We start from the raw sequence: 5,000 nt of genomic DNA, 5'->3' as shown, positions 1-5,000 counted from the left end.
ATCTCAAAACCAGCATTGAAGGAAGCCGGAACAAGAGAGAAAAAAAAAAGGCCTACAGCACCTGGTATTCCCAGGTGGTCTCCCATCCAAGTACTAAACAAGCCCGTCCCTGCTTAGCTTCCAAGATCAGACGAGATTGGGCTTGTTCAGGGTGGTGTGGCTGTAGGTATTGTATTCCTATTGACCTACATCTCTTATACATCTAGAAACCAGCATTGAAGGAAGCCGGAACAAGAGAGAAGAAAAAAAGGCCTACAGCACCTGGTATTCCCAGGTGGTCTCCCATCCAAGTACTAACCAGGCCTGTCCCTGCTTAGCTTCCAAGATCAGATGAGATTGGGCTTGTTCAGGGTGGTGTGGCTGTAGGTATTGTTTTGCTATTGACCTACATCTCTTATACATCTAGAAACCAGCATTGAAGGAAGCCGGAACAAGAGAGAAGAAAAAAAGGCCTACAGCACCTGGTATTCCCAGGTGGTCTCCCATCCAAGTACTAACCAGGCCCGGCTCTGCTTAGCTTCCAAGATCAGACGAGATTGGGCTTGTTCAGGGTGGTGTGGCTGTAGGTATTGGTTTCCTATTGACCTACATCTCTTATACATCTCAAAACCAGCATTGAAGGAGGCCGGAACAAGAGAGAAAAAAAAAAGCCTACAGCACCTGCTATTTCCAGGTGGTCTCCCATCCAAGTACTAACCAGGCACAGCCCTGCTTAGCTTCCAAGATCAGACAAGATTGGGCTTGCTCAGGGTGGTGTGGCTGTAAGTATTGTTTTCCAATTGACCTACATCTCTTATACATCGAAAAACAAGCATTGAAGGAAGCCGGAACAAGAGAGAAAAAAAAAAGCCTACAGCACCTGGTATTCCCAGGTGGTCTCCCATCCAAGTACTAACCAGGCCTAGCCCTGCTTAACTTCCAAGATCAGACGAGATTGGGCTTGTTCAGGATGGTGTGGCTGTAGGTATTGGTTTCCTAATGACCTACATCACTTATACATTTTAAAACCAGCATTGAAGGAAGCCAGAACAAGAGAGAAAAAAAAAAGTACTAACCAGGCCTGGACCTGCTTAGCTTTCAAGATCAGACGAGATTGGGCTTGTTCAGGGTGGTGTGGCTGTAGGTATTGGTTTCCTATTGACCTACATCTCTTATACATCTCAAAACCAGCATTGAAGGAGGCCGGAACAAGAGAGAAAAAAAACAGCCTACAGCACCTGGTATTTCCAGGTGGTCTCCCATCCAAGTACTAACCAGGCCCAGCCCTGCTTAGCTTCCAAGATCAGATGAGATTGGGCTTGTTCAGGGTGGTGTGGCTATAGGTAATGGTTTCCTATTGACCTACATCTCTTATACATCTCAAAACCAGCATTGAAGGAAGCCAGAACAAGAGAGAAAAAAAAAAGTACTAACCAGGCCTGGACATGCTTAGCTTTCAAGATCAGACGAGATTGGGCTTGTTCAGGGTGGTGTGGCTGTAGGTATTGGTTTCTTAGAGACGCTACATCTCTTATACATCTCAAAACCAGCATTGAAGGAGGCCGGAACAAGAGAGAAAAAAAAAAGGGCCTATAGCACCTGGTATTCCCAGGTGTCTTGCATCAAGTACTAACCAGGCCCGGCTCTGCTTAGCTTCCAAGATCAGGCTTGTTCAGGGTGGTGTGGCTGTAGGTATTGTTTCCTATTGACCTACATCTCTTATACATCTAGAAACCAGCATTGAAGGAAGCCGGAACAAGAGAGAAGAAAAAAAGGCCTACAGCACCTGGTATTCCCAGGTGGTCTCCCATCCAAGTACTAACCAGGCCTGGCCCTGCTTAGCTTCCAAGATCAGACGAGATTGGGCTTGTTCAGGTGGGTGTGGCTATAGGTAATGGTTTCCTATTGACCTACATCTCTTATACATCTCAAAACCAGCATTAAAGGAAGTCGGAACAAGAGAGAAAAAAAAAAGGGCCTACAGCACCTGGTATTCCCAGGTGGTCTCGCATCCAAGTACTAACCAGGCCCGGCTCTGCTTAGCTTCCAAAGATCAGGCTTGTTCAGGGTGGTGTGGCTGTAGGTATTGGTTTCCTATTGACCTACATCTCTTATACATCTAAAACCAGCATGTGAAGAAGCCGGAACAGAGAGAGAAAAAAAAAAAGCCTACAGCACCTGGTATTCCCAGGTGGTCTCCCATCCAAGTACTAACCAGGCCTGGCCCTGCTTAGCTTCCAAGATCAGACGAGATTGGGCTTGTTTAGAGATGTGTAGCTGTAGGTTTTGGTTTCCTATTGACCTACATCTCTTATAATCTCAAAACCAGCATTGAAGGAAGCCGGAACAAGAGAGAAAAAAAAAAGGCCTACAGCACCTGGTTTATTCCAGGTGGTCTCCCATCCAAGTACTAACCAGGCCCGTCCCTGCTTAGCTTCCAAGATCAGATGAGATTGGGCTTGTTCAGGGTGGTGTGCTGTAGGTATTGTTTTCTATTGACTTACATCTCTTATACATCTAAAAAACAAGCATTGAAGGAAGCCGGAACAAGAGAGAAAAAAAAAAAGCCTACAGCACCTAGTATTCCCAGGTGGTCTCCCATCCAAGTACTAACCAGGCCCGGCCCTGCTTAGCTTCCAAGATCAGACGAGATTGGGCTTGTCCAGGGTGGTGTCGCTGTAGGTATTGGTTTTCGAATGACCTACATCACTTATACATTTTAAAACCAGCATTGAAGGAAGCCAGAACAAGAGAGAAAAAAAAAAGTACTAACCAGGCCCGGACCTGCTTAGCTTTCAAGATCAGATGAGATTGGGCTTGTTCAGGGTGGTGTGGCTGTAGGTATTGGTTTTCTATTGACCTACATCTCTTATACATCTCAAAACCAGCATTGAAGAGAGGCCGGAACAAGAGAGAAAAAAAAAAGCCTACAGCACCTGGTATTCCCAGGTGGTCTCCCATCCAAGTACTAACCAGGGCTGTCCCTGCTTAGCTTCCAAGATCAGACGAGATTGGGCTTGTTCAGGGTGGTGTGGCTGTAGGTATTGGTTTTCTATTGACCTACATCTCTTATACATCTAGAAACCAGCATTGAAGGAAGCCGGAACAAGAGAGAAGAAAAAAAGGCCTACAGCACCTGGTATTCCCAGGTGGTCTCCCATCCAAGTACTAACCAGGGCTGTCCCTGCTTAGCTTCCAAGATCAGACGAGATTGGGCTTGTTCAGGGTGGTGTGGCTGTAGGTATTGTTTTCCTATTGACCTACATCTCTTATACATCTAGAAACCAGCATTGAAGGAAGCCGGAACAAGTGAGAAGAAAAAAAGGCCTACAGCACCTGGTATTCCCAGGTGGTCTCCCATCCAAGTACTAACCAGGGTCTGGCCCTGCTTAGCTTCGAAGATCAGACGAGATTGTGCCTGTTCAGGGTGGAGTGGCTGTAGGTATGGTTTTCCTATTGACCTACATCTCTTATACATCTAAAAAAACCAGCATTGAAGGAAGCCGGAACAAGAAAGAAAAAAAAAAGGCTTACAGCACCTGCTATTCCCAGGTGGTCTCCCATCCAAGTACTAACCAGGCCCAGCCCTGCTTAGCTGCCAAGATCAGACGATATTGGGCTTGTTCAGGGCGGTGTGGCTGTAGGTATTGGTTTCCTATTGACCTACATCTCTTATACATCTCAAAACCAGCATTGAAGGAAGCCGGAACAAGAGAGAAAAAAAAAAAGGCCTACAGCACCTTGTATTCCCAGGTGGTCTCAAACCCAAGTACTAACCAGGCCAAGCCCTGCTCAGCTTCCAAGATCAGATGAGATTGCGCTTTTTTTAGGGTGGTATGGCTGTAGGTATTGGATTCCTAATGAACTACATCTCTTATACTTCTCAAAACCAGCACTGAAGGAAGCCAGAACAAGAGAGAAAAAAAAAAAGGCTTACAGCACCTGGTATTCCCAATTGCTTAGCTTCCAAGATCAGATGAGATTAGGCTTGTTCAGGGTGGTGTGGCTGTAGATATTGGTTTCCTACTGACCTACATCTCTTATACATCTCAAAACCAGCATTGAAGGAATCCGGAACAAGAGAGATAAAAAAAAGGCCTACAGCACCTGGTATTCCCAGGTGTTCTCCCATCCAGGTACTAACCAGGTCTGACCCTGCTTAGCTTCCAAGATCAGATGAGATTGCACTTTTTTTAGGGTGGTGTGGCTGTAGGTATTGGTTTCTTAATGATCTACATATCTTATACATCTGAAAACCAGCATTGAAGGAAGCCGGACCAAGAGAGAAAAAAAAAAGCCTACAGCACCTGGTATTTCCAGGTGGTCTCCCATCCAAGTACTAACCAGCCCAACCCTGCTTAGCTTTTAAGATCAGACGAGATTAGGCTTGTTCAGGGTGGTGCGGCTGTAAGTATTACTTTCCTAATGACCTAAATCTCTTATACATCTCGAAACCAGCATTGAATGAAGCCGGAACAAGAGAGATAAAAAAAAAAGGCCTACAGCACCTTGCATTCCCAGGTGGTCTCCCATCCAAGCACTAACCAGGCCCAGCCCTGCTTAGCTTCCAAGATCAGATGAGATTGTGCTTGTTTCAAGGTGGAGTGGCTGTAGATATTGGTTTTCTAATGACCTACATCTCTTATACATCTCAAAACCAGCATTGAAGGAAGCCGGAACAGGAGAGATAAAAAAAAAAAGGCCTACAGCACCTGATATTCCCAGGTGGTCTCCCATCCAAGTACTAACGAGGTCTGGCCCTGCTTAACTTCCACGATCAGACGAGATTGCGCTTTTTTTAGGGTGGTGTGGCTATAGGTATTGGTTTCCTAATGAGCTACATCTCTTATACATCTGAAAACCAGCATTGAAGGAAGCCGGAACAAGAGAGAAAAAAAAAAGGCCAACAGCACCTGTTATTCCCCGGTGGTCTCCCATCCAAGTACTAACCAGGCCCAACCCTGCTTACCTTTCAAGATCAGATGAGATTGGGCTTGTTCAGGGTGCTGTGGCTGTAGGTA

General features: G+C 45.8%; 6 non-coding genes and 13 pseudogenes across 6 annotated transcripts; all 19 read right to left on the bottom strand.

Annotated features, from left to right (window-relative positions):
* Positions 1-49: 49 nt before the first annotated feature.
* Positions 50-168, bottom strand: LOC142156320 (5S ribosomal RNA). The gene has a single exon (XR_012692385.1). It is a non-coding gene; the product is annotated as a 5S ribosomal RNA (ribosomal RNA).
* An 81-nt stretch (positions 169-249) lies between these two features.
* LOC142155643 (5S ribosomal RNA) lies at positions 250-368 on the bottom strand. Its single transcript, XR_012691755.1, has one exon. It is a non-coding gene; the product is annotated as a 5S ribosomal RNA (ribosomal RNA).
* An 81-nt stretch (positions 369-449) lies between these two features.
* LOC142155549 (5S ribosomal RNA) lies at positions 450-568 on the bottom strand. Its single transcript, XR_012691744.1, has one exon. It is a non-coding gene; the product is annotated as a 5S ribosomal RNA (ribosomal RNA).
* Positions 569-648: 80 nt separating this feature from the next.
* Positions 649-767, bottom strand: LOC142154937 (5S ribosomal RNA; annotated as a pseudogene).
* An 80-nt stretch (positions 768-847) lies between these two features.
* Positions 848-966, bottom strand: LOC142155811 (5S ribosomal RNA). The gene has a single exon (XR_012691900.1). It is a non-coding gene; the product is annotated as a 5S ribosomal RNA (ribosomal RNA).
* A 239-nt stretch (positions 967-1,205) lies between these two features.
* LOC142155412 (5S ribosomal RNA) lies at positions 1,206-1,324 on the bottom strand. Its single transcript, XR_012691731.1, has one exon. It is a non-coding gene; the product is annotated as a 5S ribosomal RNA (ribosomal RNA).
* Positions 1,325-1,753: 429 nt separating this feature from the next.
* Positions 1,754-1,872, bottom strand: LOC142154017 (5S ribosomal RNA; annotated as a pseudogene).
* Positions 1,873-2,145: 273 nt separating this feature from the next.
* Positions 2,146-2,264, bottom strand: LOC142154312 (5S ribosomal RNA; annotated as a pseudogene).
* An 80-nt stretch (positions 2,265-2,344) lies between these two features.
* On the bottom strand, positions 2,345-2,463 carry LOC142154658 (5S ribosomal RNA; annotated as a pseudogene).
* An 81-nt stretch (positions 2,464-2,544) lies between these two features.
* LOC142156370 (5S ribosomal RNA) lies at positions 2,545-2,663 on the bottom strand. Its single transcript, XR_012692437.1, has one exon. It is a non-coding gene; the product is annotated as a 5S ribosomal RNA (ribosomal RNA).
* A 240-nt stretch (positions 2,664-2,903) lies between these two features.
* On the bottom strand, positions 2,904-3,022 carry LOC142153806 (5S ribosomal RNA; annotated as a pseudogene).
* Positions 3,023-3,103: 81 nt separating this feature from the next.
* On the bottom strand, positions 3,104-3,222 carry LOC142153718 (5S ribosomal RNA; annotated as a pseudogene).
* An 81-nt stretch (positions 3,223-3,303) lies between these two features.
* Positions 3,304-3,423, bottom strand: LOC142155251 (5S ribosomal RNA; annotated as a pseudogene).
* Positions 3,424-3,506: 83 nt separating this feature from the next.
* LOC142154316 (5S ribosomal RNA) lies at positions 3,507-3,625 on the bottom strand (annotated as a pseudogene).
* Positions 3,626-4,074: 449 nt separating this feature from the next.
* LOC142155141 (5S ribosomal RNA) lies at positions 4,075-4,194 on the bottom strand (annotated as a pseudogene).
* An 80-nt stretch (positions 4,195-4,274) lies between these two features.
* Positions 4,275-4,392, bottom strand: LOC142154765 (5S ribosomal RNA; annotated as a pseudogene).
* An 83-nt stretch (positions 4,393-4,475) lies between these two features.
* On the bottom strand, positions 4,476-4,595 carry LOC142155119 (5S ribosomal RNA; annotated as a pseudogene).
* Positions 4,596-4,679: 84 nt separating this feature from the next.
* LOC142155586 (5S ribosomal RNA) lies at positions 4,680-4,799 on the bottom strand (annotated as a pseudogene).
* An 81-nt stretch (positions 4,800-4,880) lies between these two features.
* Positions 4,881-4,999, bottom strand: LOC142154464 (5S ribosomal RNA; annotated as a pseudogene).
* Position 5,000: the final 1 nt, after the last annotated feature.

This window comes from Mixophyes fleayi, chromosome 4, assembly GCF_038048845.1.
Source record: "Mixophyes fleayi isolate aMixFle1 chromosome 4, aMixFle1.hap1, whole genome shotgun sequence".
Taxonomy (NCBI): domain Eukaryota; kingdom Metazoa; phylum Chordata; class Amphibia; order Anura; family Limnodynastidae; genus Mixophyes; species Mixophyes fleayi.
The sequence above is the reverse complement of the archived record's forward strand: the minus strand, read 5'-3'. Positions and strand labels throughout refer to the sequence as shown.